The following is a 22,601-nucleotide window of genomic DNA, read 5'->3' as shown; positions in this document are numbered from 1 at the left end:
ATATCTGAAGAGATTATAGTTGAAAACTTCCCTAACGTGGGAAAAGAAATAGCCAAGCAAGTCCAGGAAGCGCAGCGAGTCCCAGGCAGGATAAACCAAAGGAGAAACACACCAAGACACATAGTAATCAAACTGACAAAAATTAAAGACAAACAAAAATTATTGAAAGCAGCAAGGGAAAAACAACAAATAACATACAAGGGAAATCCCATAAGGTTAACAGCTGATTTCTCAGCAGAAATTCTACAAGGCAGAAGGGAGTGGCATGATATACTTAAAGTGATGAAAGGGAAGAACCTACAACCAAGATTACTCTAGCCAGCAAGGATCTCATTCAGATTCGATGGAGAAATCAAAAGCTTTACAGACAAGCAAAAGCTAAGAGAATTCAGCACCACCAAACCAGCGCTACAACAAATGCTAAAGGAACTTCTCTAAGTGGGAAACACAAGAGAGGAAAAGGACCTACAAAAACAAACTCAAAACAATTAAGAAAATGCTCATAGGAACATATATATCAATAATTACCTTAAATGTGACTGGATTAAATGCTCCAACCAAAAGATACAGGCTTGCTGAATGGATACAAAAACAAGACCCATATATATGCTGTCTACAAGAGACCCACTTCAGACCTACGGACACATACAGACTGAAAGCAAGGGGATGGAAAAAGATATTCCATGCAAATGGAAGTCAAAAGAAAGCTGGATTAGCAATACTCATATCAGATAAAACAGACTTTAAAAAAAAGAATGTTACAAGAGACAAGGACACTACATAATGATCAAGGGATTAATCCAAGAAGAAGATATAACAATTATAAATATATACGCACCCAACATAGGAGCACCTCAATACATAAGGCAACTGCTAACATCTGTAAAAGAGGAAATTGACAGTAACACAATAATAGTGGGCGACTTTAACACCTCACTTACACCAATGGACAAATCACCCAAAATGAAAATAAATAAGGAAACAGAAGCTTTAAATGACACAATAGACCAGATAGATTTAATTGATATTTATAGGACATTCCATCCAAAAACAGCACATTACACTTTCTTCTCAAGTGTGCACGGAACATTCTCCAGGACAGATTGCATCTTGGGTCACATATCAAGGTTCAGTAAATTTAAGAAAACTGAAATCATACAAGCATCTTTTCTGACCACAACGCTATGAGATTAGAAGTGAATTACAGGGGAAACAATGTAAAAAACACAAACACATGGAGGTTAAACACTACATTACCAAATAATCAAGAGATCACTAAAGAAATCAAAGAGGAAAGCAAAACATACCTAGAGACAAATGACAATGAAAACACGACAATCCAAAACCTATGGGATGCAGCAAAAGCAGTTTTAAGAGGGAAGTTTATAGCTATACAAGCCTACCTCAAGAAACAAGAAAAATCTCAAAATAAATAATCTAACCTTACATCTAAAGGAATTACAGAAAGAAGAGCAAACAAAACCCAAAGTTAGAAGAAGGAAAGAAATCATAAAGATCAGAGCAGAAATAAATGAAATAGAAACCAAGAAAACAATAAAACTAAAATCTGGTTGTTTGAGAAGATAAACAAAATTGATAGACCATTAGCCAGACTCATCAAGAAAAAGAGGGAGAGGACTCAAATCAATAAAATTAGAAATGAAAAAGGAGAAGTTACAACAGACACCACAGAAATACAAAGCATCCTAAGAGACTACTACAAGCAACTCTATGCCAATAAAATGGACAACCTGGAAGAAATGGACAAGTTCTTAGAAAGGTATAACCTTCCAAGACTGAACCAGGAAGAAATAGAAAATATGAAGAGACCAATCACAAGTAATGAAATTTAAACTGTGATTAAAAATCTTCCAACAAACAAAAGTCCAGGACCAGATGGCTTCACAGGTGAATTCTATGAAACATTTAGAGAACAGCTAACACCCATCCTTCTCAAACTCTTCCAAAAAATTGCGGATGAAGGAACACTCCCAAATTCATTCGATGAGGCCACCATCACCCTGGTACCAAAACCAGACAAAGATACTACAAAAAAAGAAAATTACAGACCTATATCACTGATGAATATAGATGCAAAAATCCTCAACAAAATACTAGCAAACAGAATCCAACAATACATTAAAAGAATCATACACCATGATCAAGTGGGATTTATCCCAGGGATGCAAGGATTCTTCAATATATGCAGATCAATCAATGTGATACACCATATTAACAACTTGAAGAATAAAAACCATATGATCATCTCAATAGATGCAGAAAAAGCTTTTGACAAACTTCAACACCCATTTATGATAAAAACTCTCCAGAAAGTGGGCATAGAGGGAACCTACCTCAACATAATAAAGGTCATATATGACAAACCCACAGCAAACATCATTCTCAATGGTGAAAAACTGAAAGCATTTCCTGTAAGATCAGGAAAAAGACAAGGATGTCCACTCTCACCACTATTATTCAACATAGTTTTGGAAGTCCTAGCCTCGGCAGTCAAAGAAGAAAAAGAAATAAAAGGAATACAAATTGGAAAAGAAGTAAAACTGTCACTGTTTGCAGATGACATGATACTATACATAGAGAATCCTAAAGATGCCACCAGAAAACTACTAGAGCTAATCAACGAATTTGATAAAGTTGCAGAATACAAAATTAATGCACAGAAATCTCTTGCGTTCCTATATACTGATGATGAAATATCTGAAAGAGAAATTAAGGAAACACTCCCATTTACCACTGCAACAAAAAGAATAAAATACCTAGGAATAAACCTACCTAGGGAGACAAAAGACCTGTATGCAGAAAACTATATGACACTGATGAAAGAAATTAAAGATGATACCAACAGATGGAGAGATATACCATGTTCTTGGATTGGAATAATCAATATTGTGAAAATGACTATACTACCCAAAGCAATCTACAGATTCAATGCAATCCCTATCAAATTACCAATGGCATTTTTTACGGAACTAGAACAAAAAATCTAAAATTTGTATGGAGACACAAAAGACCCCGAATAGCCAAAGCAGTCTTGAGGGAAAAAAACGGAGCTGGAGGAATCAGACTCCCTGATTTCAGACTATACTACAAAGCTACAGTAATAGAGACAATATGGTACTGGCACAAAAAGAGAAACATAGATCAATGGAACAAGGTAGAAAGCCCACAGATAAACCCACGCACCTATGGTCAACTAATCTATGACAAAGGAGGCAATGATATACAATGGAGAAAAGATAGTCTCTTCAATAAGTGGTGCTGGGAAAACTGGACAGCTATACGTAAAAGAATGAAATTAGAACACTCCGTAGTACCATACACAAAAATAAACTGAAAATGGATTAGAGACCTAAATGTAAGACCGGACACTATAAAACTCTTAGAGGAAAACATAGGAAGAACTCTCTTTGACATAAATCACAGCAAGATCTTTTTTGATCCATCTCCTAGAGTAATGGAAATAAAAACAAAAATAAATAAATGGGACCTAATGAACCTTAAAAGCTTTTGCACAGCAAAGGAAACCATAAACAAGACGAGAAGACAACCCTGAGAATGGGAGAATATATTTGTAAATGAATCAATGGACAAAGGATTAATCTCCAAAATATATAAACAGCTCATGCAGCTCGATATTAAAAAAACAAACAACCCAGTCCAAAAATGGGCAGAAGCCCTAAATAGACATTTCTCCAAAGAAGACACACTGATGGCCAAGAAGCACATGAAAAGCTGCTCAACATCACTAATTATTAGAGAAATGCAAATCAAAACTACAATGAGGTATCACGTCACACCAGTTAGAATGGGCTTCATCAGAAAATCTACAAACAACAAATGCTGGAGAGGGTGTGGAGGAAAGGGAACCCTCTTGTGCTGTTGGTGGGAATGTAAACTGATACAGCCACTATGGAGAACAGTATGGAGGTTCCTTAAAAAACTAAAAGTAGAATTATCATATGATCCAGCAATCCCACCACTGGGCATATACCGAGAGAAAACCACAATTCAAAAAGACACATGCACCCCAGTGTTCACTGCAGCACTATTTACAATAGCCAGGTCATGGAAGCAAACTAAATGCCCATCGACTGATGAATGGGTAAAGAAGATGTGGTACATATATACAATGGAATATTACTCAGCCATAAAAAGGAACTAAACTGGGTCATTTGTTGAGACGTGGATGGATCTATAGACTGTCATTCAGAGTGAAGTAAGTCAGGAAGAGTTAAACAAATATCGTATACTAACGCATATATGGGGAATCTAGAAAAATGGTACAGATGAACCAGTTTTCAGGGCAGAAATTGAGACACGGATGTAGAGAACAAACGTACGGACACCAGGGAGGGAAAGCCGTGGGGGGGCGGGGGTGGTGATGGTGTGATGAATTGGGAGATTGGGGTTGACATGTATGCACTGATGTGTATAAAATTAATGACTAATAAGAACCTGCTGTATAAAAAAAGAAACAAAAAACCTGAGCCTAGGGGGTTAGGGGAGGGATGGAGTGGGAGGTTGGGGTTAGCAGATGTAGCTTTTGTATATATAATGGATAAACCACAAGGTCCTACTGTATAGCACAGGGAACTATATTCAGTATTCTATGATAAGCCATAATGGTAAAGAATATTTTAAAAAGAATGTATAAAAATTTTTTTAATAAAAAATAAAAAAAGAAAGTATATGTAGTATATGATCATATGTACATATATGTATCACATGCATATATACATAGATGTATATTTCCTATTTCTTTGTATGCATAAGAAAAAGACCAGAAAGAAAGTCACCAAAGTACTGTTAATAATTATATTCTTTTCCTTGATACCTTTTCAAATTTTCTAATTTCCTGAAATATCACTACATGCCTTTCATCACCAAGGGAAAAAAAATTACTTTTAAAGTAATTTCAACCAATACGAATACTAGAATCTCTTCAGATTTATCTGTAAGAAGTTATCCATGAATGCCAGTCCTTGACTTTGTCTTTGAACTCTCAGGGAGAGGAGTCACCCTTCCCTATGCCTTTAAGCCATACTCTACAAGGATGAGCAACACACCTGAGTAACACACCCTCTTATCTCTTCATCCTACTGGCAGTCTCATATTTCTTGCTGTCATTTCAACTTAAACACCTTACAGGTAACTCATATTTAATTATGTCTGAAAGTAAATACATAACTCTTCCCCCACAGCCCATCTTCTAACAACCCCATTTCTAGCCATGGCACTAACCTTTCTCCCAATCAGATAGCTTAGAAAGTAGCCTTAATTCATCTCTCCCTTTCCCTAAAACCTGTTGAAATCTCTCTCCCATCCCATCTTACTCATCATTCTTACTTCCATCACCATGCAGTCCAGGCCCTGACTGCACTCACTGTCAGTAACACGACTATACCAGTATTCAAGTGGGTCTTCCTGATGCCATTCTCTCCCTTTGCTAAATCACAGCTCCTTATACAGAATTTGGCTGATGTCATTCCTAGGCTCAAAAACTTTTAAAGCCACCCCCTTTTTTCCATTCCAATCTAAATTTCTTTGCCTGGCTTTTATTAAACCCCATAATTTGGCTCCACCCTTACTACTTAACTTTATTTTCCATTATTTTCCAGTCTCATCCCTCATCAACCAACAGACATGCCATAATCAATCTTACCACCAAGCCCTGATATATCTAAACATAAAAATGGCCCTTCCCTTCCCCTCTACTTATATTTAAAGAATCTAATGAATATTCCCTCTTCTACAAAGCTTTTCTTGATTTCTCCAACCTCATTTACATTTCACTTTTCAGAACTTGTCTAGTGTGTGGTGTGTGTGTGTGTGTGTGTGTGTGTGTGTGTGTGTATGTGTGTATGTGTGTGTGTGTATAAGTTCTTCACCTATTCATCCACTGATGGACACTTAGGTCATATCCACATCTTGGCTAGTGTATATAATGCTGCTTGAACATGGAAGTGCAGATATCTTTTCCAGTTAGTGTTTTTGTTTCCTTTGAATATATTCCCAGAAGTTACTATGTAATTTTGACTCACTGATCAAGTGGACTTTAAGCTTAAAATGGAAGCAGCGGTAGAAAAAGTCCAGATATTACAGTAACTACGAAAGAAGCTGGTCATGCTCTTAAAGAAAAAATGACAATAATGCGTAGGGTCTAACAAATTATTTACTGCAGAAAAAGAAATGGGAAGGGTGTGAGCAACAATGTGGTCTTAGGTCCCTGCAAACCCATGTCAAGAATATGGTATTAAATAAAGAAAACTGACATTTTAAAAACAAGTTAATATAATACCACTAAGCATCGCTGAGATTTGATGGTATGGGACTCTGAACTGGAATAGAGCAATGGTGGAAAAGGAGAAGCATAAAGAACTGCTGGTTTGCTCTTGCACTGTTGGTGGGAATGTAAACTGATACAGCCACTATGGAGAACAGTATGGAGGTTCCTTAAAAAACTAAAAATATGTTTAGTTTTAACATATGACCCAGCAATCCCACTACTGGGCATATACCCTGAGAAAACCATAATTCAAAAAGAGTCATGTACCACAATGTTCATTGCAGCTCTATTTACAATAGCCGGGACATGGAAGCAACCTAAGTGTCCATCGACAGATGAATGGATAAAGAAGATGTGGCACGGGCTTCCCTGGTGGCGCAGTGGTTCAGAGTCCGCCTGCCAATGCAGGGGACACGGGTTCGTGCCCCGGTCTGGGAAGATCCCACATGCCGCGGAGCAGCTGGGCCCGTGAGCCGTGGCCGCTGAGCCTGTGTGTCCGGAGCCTGTACTCTGCAGCGGGAGAGGCTACAACAGTGAGAGGCCCGCGTACAGAAAAAAAAAAAAAAAAAGATGTGGCACATATATACAATGGAATATTACTCAGCCATAAAAAGAAATGAAATTGAGTTATTTGTAGTGAGGTGGATGGACCCAGAGTCTGTCATACAGAGTGAAGTAAGTCAGAAAGAGAAAAACAGATACCATATGCTAACACATATATATGAAATCTTAAAAAAAAATGGTTATGAAGAACCTAGGGGCAGGACAGGAATAAAGATGCAGACCTACTAGAGAATGGACTTGAGGACACGGGCAGGGGGAAGGGTAAGCTGTGACAAAGTGAGAGAGTGGCATGGACATATATACACTACCAAATGTAAAATCGATAGCTAGTGGGAAGCAGCCGCATCGCACAGGGAGATCAGCTCGGTGCTTTGTGACCACCTAGAGGGGTGGGATAGGGAGGGTGGGAGGGAGGGAGATGCAATAAGGAAGAGATATGGGGATATATGTATATGTATAGCCGATTCACTTTGCTATAAAGCGTTATAAAGCAGAAACTAACACACCATTGTAAAGCAATTATACTCCAATAAAGATGTTAAAAAAAAAAAAAGAACTGCTGATTTGGAATATGTTAGAGACTGAAGCTGACATAGAGACAAACTGAGCTGTAATGGGGACTTCGACATTTGGGATATCTACTAGAATTCTCCCACAGCTAAAAATCAAGGCATCTGATAAATGCCTCGCTTAGCCTTCCATCTCTCACATAGGGAAAGAAACATTCTGGATATGAATGCAACCACTAGGAAGGAATTAGCCAATTAAATGGCAACGATTAATTGGGAAACCTCAGAGTAATTCTGAAGTTGGTTACAATGGCTAGGGATGGGAATGTGGGACATAACTAGGGAACAAAAATTACAAAAAGTTCAGAGAAAAGTAAATCCCGCTTGGGACTATAAAAGGTAAGATATGTCATACGTTTCAGCAAGTTCTCAAGAACAGAATTCTAGTTAAACTAGCCTTGATTAATTTTTTTAAACATCTTTATTGGAGTATAATTGCTTTACAATGTTGTATTAGTTTCTGCTGTATAACAAAGTGAATCAGCTATATGTATACATATATCCCCTCCCTCTGGAGCCTCCCTCCCACTCGCCCTATCCCACCCCTCTAGGTGGTCACACAGCACAGACAAAGGTGGGTGATCGCTAAAAATCAGCAAGGATTCAGGAGGAATAAGTCTTGCCCAGTAACTTTATTTCTTTTCTTGGCAAATCTCAAGGCAAACAATCTATGTGACTCTCTGAAAGGTACTTAACAAGCTCCACTCTCCAATTCTTTTTAGGGGGGTAAGGGAGAAAGATGAAGAAAAATGGGCTGAGTAATAGATGTGTTGATAACTGATTAAGCAACAAAACCCAAAATGCTCATAAGAAAGTTCTGCAAGGCTCACTGGGCTTAGACAGTTATATTACCAATGAACCAGATAAAGCTTTTGACGACATCCTTATCAAAACATGAGGATGAATAGATCCTAGAGAATAATCAAAAGTGGGGCAGCAGAGTCAGAATCCAAACTAATTTTTACAGAAGGTTAACTTTAACAAGTGAAATTGAATAGAGAGAAGGGAAAAATTATATTTGGATTCAAAAGCAATCAAATGCTAAGTATAAATTGTGATAAACTGTTATATACATAAAGAACAACTAAAGTTTTTGTTCAATAAAGCTTGCCACAAATTAAAAGTGTGGAATGACTGCCCCCAAAACTTACATGACCTTAATCTTAGGCTGAGTTAACAGACACAGGTTAGGAAGAAGCACGGTGAATGCCATACTCTTTGCTGTATTGTTGGGCTCATACCTGGAGAAGCTTTCAATGGTCGGCAATGCCCTATAGACAGTATGAAGGGACAAAGTAAAATGTTCTCGTAATTTGAAAATTAAGTCCTCTCTGGGAGTAATAACAGCATGAAACAAATCAATTAGATAGTAATTCCAAGAAAATGTGTAACTGAAAATATTTGAGACTATCCCAATGCAATCAAAAGTGAGCAGGGTGTACTTTCTGGGAGGCAGGATTAGAATGTGAATTAAGAAAGCTGAAACCTTGTCAATTGCTTTTCTTCTGGCTGAAGGAAAGACTGTGTTAATAGAAGAGTTACATTAATTAAGAGTTACATTAAGAGTTCCATTAATCTAGGGGGCGGGGGAAGCAGGAGTTTAACAAGCAAGGTTTTGCCTGCATTCCCCTAACATTGTCTGAGGTGGAGATGGCTGACCATATCCAGAGCAGTGCTGGGCAGGTGCACCCTTATAAAAAAGAGGCTCCATCAGCTATTCTGGCTTAGTGACACTCCTCATGAGGATGACCCATTTTGATTAGAATGACCACTTCCTACGTAGATTGTTCTACTGAGGTGACAGTGCGCTGATCAAATGATGCAAGCTTCCGTTCTACTCACAGTGATATTAACAAACTCATTAGTTGACATTTTTGTTTCTATGTCAGTCTCCTGGTCACTTGCTAAATGTAAGTAAATTCTAGAATCCTGAGTATTTCTGGACACACACACACACACACACAAACACACAAATTCACATCTATGTACCTGGAAAAGTGAGATCTGTATCTTAAATATGACAATCTATATATCCAGATACTACACACCTGTGAAGTTCTGCTTCTCTTTATGACAACTGTAATTTATCTAAAACTGAACCACACATTTTAAGAGAGAAAACTAACGAAATGTAACACATATGGAGGAGAGTGGCCAGGAAGGTAAGAAGTCTGGAATCCATGATATTTGAACAAATTAAATGAGCACGCTTAGCCTGAAACAGAGAAGGCATAAGACAGCTGTCCTCAAACATCACTCTTACAGTGATACAAAATTCTCTCTAATTCTGTGATGACAACCAGTTGAAAGCTGCATAAGGAAGAACTTTCCAATTTACACTGTTCCATGCCTGGCACATAGAAAAAGCTCAGTAAGTTTTGGCACACGATAAATGTTCACAATGTTAGCTATGATTGGGTTTTAAGATATAAAAAGTGTCATGAGAGAGATGCACAAGATGCTGTGGGAAAGCAAAGGAGGAGCACCTAACCCTGAACAAGAGGTGAGAGGTCAAGGCAGGCATCCCTGAAAGTGGAGATGCCTAAGCAGAGTACTAAAGAAAGCACAGGAGTTACCCAGAAGAGTATGGGAGAGGGCATTCCAGAAAGTAGCATGTAAGACCCAAGGTCAGAGAAAGCTAGAGGTTCAGTACAGCTGCAGAGGTGTGTAGAGGGAGTAATGAAAGATAAGGCTAGAAAAGCAAAAGGGCACCACCTCTTAAAGGGACTCAGGCTCACATGCCATGTTAAGGAATCTGGAGGAGGCGATGGGGAATCATTGGAAATTTTAACTGTAGGAGTTACATAATCAGATTTACATTTTAGGAGAACTCTTTTGGCAGCCACATAGAAAACGGAAGACAGCAAGACTGGTAGCAGAGAGATGGCTATTTTAGTAATTTGGAGTCCACGTGAAGATACTGACACTGAAAAAGGGCCGAGATGGATAGAATTCAAGAGGTAGCAAGGAGGACTTAATAAATAACTGGATGTGAGGGATAAACAAGAAGAGGAGTCAAGGATGATTTCCAGGTTTATGGCTGGGGCAACCAAAGAGAGAATAACATCATGCATTGGAGGAGGTAAGAAGCATGAGAAAGATTCTGGGAAAGGAGAAGATAACATTGACTCTTGCGGAAAACACCCAGGTGGTGATATCTAGGAAAGAGATGGACCATGGGGTCTCAAGCTCAGAAAAGGGTCTGATTTGGAAGTCATCATCACAGGGTTGTCAAAGAAGAAGATATCGGAGCATATGAGATCATCCAGGCCCCAGAGTGTGTGGAGTGAGAAGAGGATTGGAGACAGAAGGCTGGAGAACACCAACCACTGAAGAGAATGAAAGTCAGCAATGCTGTGATCTGTTAAGTTTCTTATCTTTAGGCGAGGAACGGAAATCTTTAGGCAAAGACTAAACACCCACTTACCAGGGATTAGAGGGAATTCACAGTAGAGAACTGGACTGTTTGACCTCTACAGCATCTTTCAACTCCACAGCATCTTTCAACTCTGAGTCAAAGACTTTAATTCAATCCAGTATTTCTTACAATCTGAGAAAACTTTTTATCACTGTTAACAGAAAAACTAAAATCATACCTATTTTTATTCTTTGGCTTTGTTTGTCCAATGATGAAAAAACATTTTGAAGAACAAGTTTCTTATTTGATAATGTTTTCATAAAGGGAAGGAGGACCTGTGTTGACCTAGAAAGGAAAACACAGGCTCTAGAGCTAATTTCTTATCCTACTTTCCCCTCTATGCGTCCAGTTATATGGCTGGTATCAGCATGCAGTTTTACCCAAACACATGTGCCTACTTATTCTTCCTTTCCCTTTCTGTCACCTTGTACCTGACTGGGACTATACATAATCTATGGTTTTAAGTCTTAACATTTCAGACAGGTAGCTATAACTTTCACTAATATTTAAAGTGTGTTGGTTTCTGTTTCCATTTCTGCTCAATTCTAAAAACAGAGAGACACAGGTACATAAACAAGTTTTTAAACTTAAATCCAGAAATGTTTGATGAAAACAAGCTGTCATTTTTGGCACAATACACCCAGGGTATTTTTAGACAACACTACTTGTGGCTCAACTTAACCTTAAAATATGGCACTGGCCCCACCAAGTGGCACCTGGAATGGGTGTTAGAGGTGCTTGACCTCCGTCAACTATATGCCCCTTTTCTCCCGCCCCCCGAAGATGCCTCTCCTGCCCCTCGGCAAGCCTTCGTTTTCTTCCCCTGTCCTGCCCTTCGCTTTCCTCCTGGTAGTGGCCATAGATTTTATTACCACTAATGGCACTAAAGCTAACACAGCTGTCAACACCGCCGCCCCCCTCCCCCGCCAGAAATGCAACTGATATACACCTAACTGGGGTCTACAATGAACTTTTCAGTTGTCCTTAGAAAACAATTAAACTATATTCTGTGTCAGTGGCCCAACTCACAGGACAGAAAAAACAAATGGCTGCAGAAAGTAAACCTTTGTGAAAAGAAACCTTGAGTGCTTTTTAGCTCTGGCAGTCTAATGTCGAGACTCAGAATCATGACTTGCAGATGCAGGTTTCTAAATGACCAAAAAAGGTGGAAGCAGGACAAACTAGAGACAATGGCTGACACCATTTGAAGTTTAGAGTCATGCTAAGTAATTACAATATAATAAGCGCTAGCATAGAGAAGATGAAAAAAAAAAGGCTATATCCAGAATAAAAGGACTTTAGCACTAGATATTACAATTCTGGGAAACTTTTAGGGCGCCATAAAACTTGATGGGAAAGGTAAATAGTTATGTTCCTACCACAATCCCCTCTCCCTCAAGTCAAGTGCTCCTGAAGCCATGCTCTGACGCCGCAATCTCCTTATACGTCAACCCTATTTGCTCCGGGCACTCATCAAAGAAAAAGGTTTTAGTGGATTTCTTCTCCTCTATCTCTCTGGCTAATGGTGTCATTACCTTTTCTATTTAATTTCACAAAATGGAAGCAAGAGACATTTATCCCTGGCAGCAGGCTGAGTGCGAAACACAGCAGAGGTGCTTCCACGAGGCTGTAAGAGGCAACAGAAACACCTCCTTACAGAAGCTCAGAGTGCTAAAGCTGAATAAAATAAATATAGAAAAACACAGCAAAAATAAAGTTATTTTATTAGGACAAGTTCGTTTATCTTATCCAGCCTCTTGCCCCAACACTAAAATAATCCCTCAACAGCCTCTTACACTCTATGCTATAATGTTTTCCTGCTGCTTTTTGGCCTGAAAAACTCCTACTCACCCTTCAAGTCTAAGCTCAAACACTACCACCTCCCTGGAGACCTTCTTTGATTCTCCCAGATAGGTGCTCCCTTTCCTTACGTGCTCCCCTGAGTGCTCCTCCATTACAGCAGCTACATGACACTGCAATTATTTCTAAACCTCTAAGCAGCCCTGCAGGTGCCTGCCTGCTTTCTGAGTGCACACCATGTCTTTTCATCACTGCATTTCCTGGTACTCGACACGTACCTCATAGGTAATTCACAGAGTCCAAGAACTCCCTAGGTCTCAACATGAAGGGGCATCACCCATTCATCCAAGTCTCTCCTTTCCAATCCCACATGGTTTAGAACTTCATTATCTATCTCCTAGATTATTTAAATTAGTCTCTTCATTGGTCTTCCCATTTCCGGTCCCTCTTCCCTTGAATCCGTTCTGTATACTCTTGCCTCTGTAACATTACTAAAGTATTGATAATACTTTAATTAAATATACCAGGTTGAGCAGTTGATGATGCAGAAAATGAAAAGCTGAAAAAACACCTGTTCCCTAAACTGAATGGGCTCAAGTCCAATAGGGCAGAGAAGTAAATAATTAACATATAATTTATCAGGTGTCGTACAGATGTTACCAACTCATGCTAATCCCTCTGCCTAGCATGTCCTTCACTCATAAATGGTCAATTCCTATTTCACTTTATATAAGAAGCCTTCCTAATCTCTCCAGCCAGAAGCAATCTCTCCTTCCTCTGCTCCCACAGGGCCCTGTTACTTGCTTATCACTTTCTGCTTGAATTACAGTTATTTGTACCCATACATTTTGTCTCTTACTGGATTGAAGCTTTCTAAATAGAAGGGCAATACATTTTACTTGTCTCTATCTTGCCATGGTACCTAATACAGTGCCCAGAAAATAGCTGATAAATGTTGAAGTGTGATGATTAACCTCACTAAAATATTGAGTCTGTGATTAATTTAGGATTTGCCAGTATTAAGACTATCAGTGGGTCAAATACATACGATTCAAGACTGAAATTTTTCCACTCTAGCCACAAAAATAGAAAGTCTATTCTGTTTGGCGAGGTAATAGTGGACATATGGAGAACATTCTCAACCACATTTGAAAGATGTGTCCAAATGAAATGGATCTCTATTGTAAAAAGACAACAAAAGGCAACTCCCTAGTCTTCAAAACCAGACAATTAGCCCCTGCTGACAAATACAGAAAAATTAAGAAGGACAAACATGGTGTGGTATTTCCATAATGGGGGCAAGTCAATGGACAAATGCTCAGCTAAGTAAAAATGTCCACAACTCAATAAAAACTAAATTTAATAAAACAAGATACTGGCACAAGATAATATTTCAAAAATGGTTCATTAAATAAGCTCTCTGATCTCTCAAATAACACAACTTTCCAGAGGTGAATACTTGCAGCTTATCCATTCTTTAAAATTTATAACCAATTTCCTACAACAGTGCTACTGTAAGATACCCCATCAAGCCCTTGTTAGGATCCCCAATTCTTTAATTTCACTTTTTTTTAAGCTAACATTTTATTGTATTGTATTGTACTGTATTGTATTGTATTGTACTGTATTGTACTGTATTGTATTGTATTGTATTTTTTGGCTGCCTTGGGTTTCGTTGCTGCACATGGGCTTTCTCTAGTTGTGGTGAGCGGGGTCTACTCTTCGTTGCGGTGCGCGGGCCTCATTGCGGTGGCTTCTCTTTGCAGTGGCTTCTCTTGTTGCGGAGCACAGGCTCTAGGCACACGGGCCTCAGTAGCTGCAGCTTGTGGGCTCCAGGAGCTGTGGCTTGCGGGCTCTAGAGCACAGGCTCAGTAGTTGTGGCACACGGGCTTAGCTGCTCCACAGCATGTGGGATTTTCCCGGACCAGGGCTCGAACCCCTGTGCCCTGCATTGGCAGGCGGATTCTTAACCACCACTGTGCCACCAGGGAAGTCCTAATTTCACTTTTGAAAAAATATCTGTCCTCCCTCCACCCCATTCCTTCATCATAATTGTTCTAGTTAAATCCAACAGTTGTGTGCAGGATGAGGTAGACAGCAATTTAACTATCATTCACCTGAATCACAAGAATTGAGAACTTAAAACATTTTATGATTTAAAATGCAGAACTAAAGCTCCAACTTCTCAATTTTGACCAAAAAAGAAGTTCAAAGCTCAAAACTATAAGACCTTTTAAGAAAACACTGGGCTACAATGATATATATCTGCTCCCATTTGGCTTGAATGAAGTCAGAACATTTGATCATATCATTTATTTCAACATTAAAACTGCTTAGGGCAAGAACTGTCTCATCAACTAACTTTATAGAAGCCTTAGCAAACTATCTGTAGCAGCTTTTAATCTAAAGACCCGAATTTAAGTTTGCTTTGAGGATTAAGCGAGAAAATGTGTAAAAATGCTTTATAAAACTCTAAAGAACAACACAAATGTAAGGTGTTACTAGTATTATTCTTACAATAAGCTCTCTCCAAGAGTAAATCTCCCTCTATAGGAAATCAGAAGAGAGCTGAAATATTTCTGTATACTTTTTGCAAGAGAATTTATGCTCTACATCAAAAATGTAAATAACTCCTAAAGAAGGAGGGAGGACAGGGAAGAAAGAAAATTCAGGTGGGACTAGAAGAAGGAGGTAAATTAAATAGCAAAGGAGAAGTTTTTGTAATAAAATAAAGCAATTAAAGAGAAAGCAAACCTGGCTCTTAGGAATCAGTTTCTAACTCTGCCACTTAACTATCTACTCATCTACTCATGAGGCCCTGGTCCCTTCACCCCACTAGGCTTCAGTTTCCTTGTTTGTAAGTAGTAGAGATAATAACTCAGAGGGTTGCTGTGGGGATTAACTGGGATAATATTTATATAGAGTATTTAGCACTATACCTGGTGCATAGTAAGTGTTAAGTAAATGATTACTGTTGTTGATAAAATTATTACTAGGGGCTTCCCTGGTGGCGCAGTGGTTGAGAGTCCGCCTGCCAATGCAGGGGACACGGGTTTGTGCCCTGGTCCAGGAAGATCCCACATGCTGAGGAGCAGCTGGGCCCGTGAGCCATGGCCGCTGAGCCTGCACGTCCAGAGCCTGTGCTCCGCAACGGGAGAGGCCACAACAGTGAGAGGACCGCGTACCAAAAAAAAAAAAAAAATTATTACTAGACCTGCACCCTAACTGGTGACATTCAGAAAGAAAAAGGAGCCAAGAACATGTCAGTGGGGAAGATGATATACAGAGAGCTAAGTCTACATACCACTGTTAGGAGACAGTGTGTGAGAAATACAGATTACACAGAGCATTTTTCATATTAAATGCACAAATTACTTCCTGTGCCTCCAGGACGGCAGAAGGATCTAGAGAAGCGTAGCCAAAATCTCCGAGTCATAAAAGCTGAAGAGCGATGACTGTACAGAAGAACAAGACCAAGAAAAATCAGAGGTGCTTATTGATGTGTACAGAGGCGTCTCTGATTCCGAACTTTCGATTTTCTAAATATTCATAGACAGAATGAAAGCGAAGCTCCATAGCAAAGACACAGCAACTCTGCTTGCCCAAAATAGATGGTATTAGCATCATGCAGAGTCATTTAAGTTTCTGCCATCTTGTTCTTTATTCTGGGGAAGTGGTTGTATCTGCGGTTGATTTTGAGGTGTTAACCATTATTAACTCCATCATATTTGGTAATTGCAAAAGCAGTAAAAGTGCCCCAAAATTAGGAAGAAGAGGAATAGAATCCCCTCCTGAGGCTGATGTAGAGATAGCAAATACCTGTAAAAGGTGAAAGAGCAATGGATGCTGCCTTTGCACATGGGCTCAGTGACTTACACACCCGTGGAATCAATAAGAATCAGCAAAAGACAAGGAAGACAGGAAACCTTCCATATGTGTGCCCAGAGAATCAGCACCAATTTGGGTTGTCAGCTGGTCTGGTGTTAATTCAGGGGAAGACAAGGAGCTTGTTTAAGAATTTAAAAGTTGAGCACAGTACAAGTACTACTATTGTAAGCCACAGACAAATTGCCAAAGTTCGAGGCCTTTCTGAATTTACACAACATCAACCTGAATGGTCGGCTCACTATCTGACCTGTACCTGCTAAGGTCTCAGGGAGGCTACCTGTCTCAGTGGACTTTCAATGCAGACAAAACTAGCCTATGGGGCTTCCCTGGTGGCGCAGTGGTTGAGAGTCCGCCTGCCGATGCAGGGGACATGGGTTCGTGCCCCGGTCCGGGAAGATCCCACATGCCGCGGAGCGGCTGGGCCCGTGAGCCATGGCCGCTGAGCCTGTGCGTCCGGAGCCTGTGCTCCGCAACGGGAGAGGCCACAACAGTGAGAGGTCCGTGTACCAAAAAAAAAAAAAAAACTAGCCTATGATGGGAAAAGATGCCCCCAAAATTTCTATCAGTAAGGAGGTGAGAGTATGTGTCTGATTTCTCTTTGAGTTTGCCCAACTCACACTCCTTTTTACTGAGAATAACCTTTCAAAACAAAACCCGTACTTAAAGGAATGTGGAACTTTTTACAACAAAGCATAGTGGACTTAAAAGCATCTCCCTGAAATTATGGGCTGAAGATCCTGAAAATTTTATTAATCAGGGGGTGGTAAATGGAAATAATATGCCAGCACTGCTAATTCAAGCTGTGTGGAAAAAATTTCTTAAATTTGTCTTGCCATTTCTGTCTTATTGTAATAATAGAAATACATGGGCTTTAAATCCTGGTTATTGTTCTGCCACTTTTCCGATTAGGTTTTACAGTCATCAAGGTTTTCTAGAATCTACCACACTCACACAAGGAGAGAACACTTATATTCATTCACAGAGACTGTGCCTCTGGAGCTCTACTTAAAACTATGAGTATGGTCGATCAGTGCACTGACAAAGGTCTCCATCTTGCTAGACGGGTAAGGACAGGTAAGTACCCCTACCACTGCCTAGACATACTTTTTTTCCCTAACATTTAAATCCAATTGAGTTTACTGTGATTTCAATACCTAGATAACCAATAACAAATACGAACCATTCCTGAAACTTCATAAACAAGATCAGTTGGACCATTCATTCAAAAAAGAAGCATTTACTGTGTAGGCCTGTACTGGGCCCAGTGCAATTCTATAGCACCTTTTATTTCACAATCCCAGAGAGCTTTCAAAGTTGCCCTAACATAAAGTATCAGTGATTGAACTTCTCTCATTTTAAGCATGCACAACACTCTATTCAAAACACTGATTCAGGCATTATAAATTTAGCTGTTTGTGGAAATAAAAACTGAAAGGGCTGAGAATGACAGTCAATCATTAACTAAATTCCAACTTCACAATTCAATCCAAAAAATACCCAGTGCCAAGTGGTTTAAAAAAATCACAAGCCAAATATACAATGATTCAAACATTCCACTAGGCAAAGGAGCTAATATAGTTATAACTTCTCACTTATAAATCCTTATGGGTATTGCTTCTAGGTAATAAGTCAAATTTATCAAAAGTCCCACTCAATGATTACATTTAATCTGCACCAAGAGCAACTTCCAAAAAGAGATTAAATATCTAACATGCCAAAAATAAGTTATTTACCTGGGTTTTTGCTATCTTGGAGCTCTTTCTAGAAAACAAATCCCTAAATTTAAGTGCCAGAGGAATGTATTTTTCCAAATCAAGTCTTTGAAACTACAGACCTGAGAAAAGTCATCAAAAGCGGGAGATAGGGCCTCCCTGGTGGCGCAGTGGTTGGGAGTCCGCCTGCCGATGCAGGGGACAAGGGTTCGTGCCCCGCTCCAGGAGGATCCCACGTGCCGCGGAGCAGCTGGGCCCGTGAGCCATGGCCGCTGAGCCTGCGCGTCTGGAGCCTGTGCTCCGCGACAGGAGAGGCCACAACAGTGAGAGGCCCGTATACCGCAAAAAAAACAAAAAAACAAACAAAAAAAAAAAAACAAAAGCGGGAGATAAAATAAGGAGAGTGGTTAAGCACAGGGATGCAAGTATAAGTCAGAATGCCTGGGTTGGAATCCTTGTTTTACCATTTTCTAGGTACCTCAGTTACCCTGTCTGCAAAATGGGAATAAAAACACCTACTCCATACAGTTGCTGTAAGGATTAAACCCAGGTAGATTAGTACTGTAAGGGTTTAGAGGCAAGCAGCATTATATAAAGTGTTTGCTTATGATGACTTATCATATGACTAGCTCATCCAAATCATCTACACAAATGCCTTTCTCTACTGAAAGCCTTCCTTAATTGGTCTAGTAGAATTTAACCCCTCCCTCCTTGGCTTCTCCACAAAATGCATTGTGTACTATAGTTATTGGGTATATTTCCCTCCCATAACGTTGGAGACAGAGACCAGTTCATCTGAGTGTACAGGACAGCAAATACTGTTCATTGTTGCCCTTCAGTTTCCTCTCTCTAAAAGTTCTGAACAACAATATCCTGTCAATTAGCAAACCTTTACCTGGAGAAAGGAGCTTTATGTAATCAGCACACTTAAGTACTGGGCATACCTTGCTAAATGTTATAAGACTTAAACAAACATTTGAGGGGTTGGAGTGGGGGGAAAGAAGGATTCACTTAATATTTTTATAACTAATGACCAAGGTTATCTTCTTAAATTAATTTTTAAAAATTTCTTATGCTTTAAAAGCTTATTCTCATTTTTTTCATTCAAAAAGTCTATGGTGCTTTTAATATAAAAATACAGTAGCATAATTTCTGCATATGTCAAGTCTACTTAATCGTAACTTGACCATCTGCTGATTTTAACATTACTTTGAGATGCCAATCTTTCTGGCTTTGATTTGTGCCCTCTTTTCGCTCACAAAAAAGTGCCACACACATACAAAAAAGCTTCCAACTTATCCCAGATCACTGGGAAAACACTTTCTAAAGTGTTATCCTACTTCGCTAACATAATGATGTTGCCCTTACTTTGAGAGGACAGAACTTTTCTGAAAACAAATGGCTGAATTGAGTCCCTTGCTTTGTTACCGCTTTCTACAAAGTACAATTCTTCCTTTGTTTTTATAGCGTCTTACCTATTGAAATTAATTTTTTTCTGGCATAAAAACTGCTGAGGACACCTTCTTAGTTGCACAAATATTCCTGGCCTCTACTCTTTGATTTATTTTAAAACAAACTCAAAAACAAAAGGCTAAAGAAGAATTGCACTCATTTAATGTGGTTTTTCTAAGTCTAATTTTTTCATTCCCCAGTGGCACGGCCTTTCAAAGGATTACACAAACTACACCCAATTTGTTTCTCATTCTAAACATAACCCAACCCAATGGGGAATGTTATCAGCCATCTTAACAAGAAGAACACCACAAAGCTAAAACCAAACCAAAGATCAAACCAAAAAAGAAAATTTTTATCCATTGTACCTCGTTTGAGATTAGGACTTTTTTACATAAAGGTACTTTGACGTACCTATGCAATGAACAAATATCATAATTTAACATCCTATTTTGGACTAATTTCTCTCCCCTCAAATAGTCACAAGAATGGCCAATTCACATACAATACCTCTCAGCTACTGGGTAGAGTATAATAAACTTAATTGTTTTATATATCCTGAGGCATACAAAGAAAGGCTACACAAACACAAAGAGGTTTCCAGTATCTTATATACATTTATGATTGAGACAAAGAACTTTCAAAAACCTGCCCTCAGTAAGCAAAACTGGGCTTAAACCACAATAAACCCTGCCTTTAAGTAGGGAGACCTCACAAGTTTAAGCCCCCAACCCACTCACACCCCCCAAAAGACTAAGTCTCACTCCCTTCTTACAGCTAGGAGGCATAATTAAAACACTTGTAAGTTGTTTCCTCAGACTCTAGTAGTAATAAAGCTAATACTCAGGCCACCTTCTCCGAGCAATCGGCTTCTATCAAAACTTATCACAAGTTGCATGAAATAGACAGGAGCGTTGGTTTTGCATTTTATCAAGTGAATAACAACAGCATCACACTTTTTGGAGAAGCCACTACTCCCAGCACCACCAGCTCTCCCAGGCCCCCTCCCCATTTTTTTTTTTTTTATGTCTTTCCTCCAAATTTACAGTCTGAAAAGCGGTCCCACGAAACAAAAGTATCAGTAAACGGGAGTCCACTGGTTTTGAAAATAAAGTTTGTTCTTTTGCTATCAACCTGACAACTTTTTAAAGGTGAAACGTCTCCTCCTCAATCGGGCACAACCTTCCCTATTCCCATACCAAACAACCACTCATTTGCCCCCGATAGTAAATGTGAAAAAAGGGAGTGGGAGAAAATGATGTTGAAAAGAAGGGTCTAGGGTTCCAGAGGTAGGGACGGATTTTGAGACCGGTTTTGAACACTCCGTGTCTTCTGGGAGCTGGGCAGCTTTACTGTGTCTATCTGAGAAATGTTTAGCAATCTGACGCATCAGTTTTTAGGAATGGTACACAAACAGCCCCCACAATCTAAGAGCCATGCCCAGAATCCTTCCCGTCGGTGGCATCGGCTGAGGGCAAGGGAAGGGAGAGAGGGGGATACAGGACAGGATCCGCGACATTTGTTATTGTTTATGAAGCCCAGGCAGGGACCGGGAGCGTGGTGCTTGGGGGCCGAGGAGTGGAAGGCGAAAGGAGCAGGGAAGGACAAAGATGCCTCCCGGGGCTCGAGGCCACCTCTCCGGGCACCCGGTGCCAGTACCACCCCGGGAAACAAGAGGGCCAAGGCCGTCGCCGGAGCTTCACCGGAGACATTTCCAGCCCCGAAATTAGCCCCGCTTTCCCTGGACAGCCAAAGACACCTAAGATCGTCTACCGCTCCCGCTCTCAGAGTTGGGGCCGGCGCGGCGAGCCGAGCGCCCCAGCCCCCTCCGCCGCGGAGCGCCGCATCCGCGCACTCACCTGCCTCCGGTCGCTCCAGCGGCCGGCTCAGCCTCCGCACGGGCCGCAACCGACCCGCCGCCAGTCCGCTCCCTGCTGCCCGCTCCGCCCTCGCCCCGCCCCCGAGAGGTGGGACCCGCCGCCGCGCCGGAATCTCGGAGCGGCCTCCCTGAACTCTCGCGAGACCTCCCTGCTCCGCTTCTAGGTGGCTGGGCCGGTCTGGCTCGGTCCTGACGTCATACGCACCACAGCCGGAAGTAGCCTTCTGTCGTCAACGCAGCCAGCCCCCCTACCGCCCCTCCCACCTGCACCTAGTGAATTCGTGACTGACCCTGGAGGGGTTGTTTGGGGAGTCACCGTTTCCCGCCCTCATCAGCCTCACCTCACTTCCCTCTTCTCTGCTCAAAGCTAGTTCAGGCCACTCTTGAGAGTGGCCCAGTGTGTTGCCACATTAGTCACGTGTCCTAAATGTCGCCAGAGTTTTTCTTGATGCTTCACAATGCAATGTGAATGTTAGAGGAGGAAAGGGGCTTAGAGATCATTTCAATTTTTTTTTGGAACATAACTGTAGAGCAGAGTAGGAAAATGTGATCAACAAAAATGGATTGACTGACCTAGTTGCCTAGGTAGTAGCTGTGGCGTCTAGAAGCCACCCAGCTTCCTTGATCCTTTTCCTTTTCATCATGACTCAACTGTAAAGACTAGAGAGGGATCCACATTTGGAAAAGCTACCAAAATAACTCCACGGTATTCATGAAAAACTTGCTTGGGTTATCTTGGAAAATCTAAAATTACTGACAATACTGGGCTGCTTATTTAGGATCAGAGAACTAAGAGGAAAATCACCTGCCTGTAGCATGACTCAGAAAGGATGGCTTTGGGAAAATGATGCATTTGAGTTTATATTGGGCAAGCCAAACAAGAGAATAGTTCCCAATTATTGTTGACAAATTATCTTCTATCTGAATAGTGGAGATTTTATTAAATACCATTTACTTGTAGTCTGTTAAGACAGTATACAAAGCTAGTACTGTGCTTGCAGAAAATATAATT

General features: G+C 40.3%; 1 protein-coding gene across 2 annotated transcripts in view; it reads right to left on the bottom strand.

Annotated features, from left to right (window-relative positions):
- Positions 1-21,711, bottom strand: part of STK38L (serine/threonine kinase 38 like) — an 81,489-nt gene extending 59,778 nt beyond the window's left edge. For both annotated transcript variants that reach the window (XR_010932300.1, XM_067696003.1), the window contains exon 1: positions 21,570-21,711. The gene's annotated coding sequence lies outside the window, so the exon portion shown is untranslated. The remainder of the gene's footprint in view (positions 1-21,569) is intronic.
- Between the last annotated feature and the right edge of the window lie 890 nt (positions 21,712-22,601).

This window comes from Pseudorca crassidens, chromosome 11 (genome assembly GCF_039906515.1).
Source record: "Pseudorca crassidens isolate mPseCra1 chromosome 11, mPseCra1.hap1, whole genome shotgun sequence".
Classification (NCBI taxonomy): domain Eukaryota; kingdom Metazoa; phylum Chordata; class Mammalia; order Artiodactyla; family Delphinidae; genus Pseudorca; species Pseudorca crassidens.
This window is presented reverse-complemented; position numbering and strand designations above follow the sequence as displayed.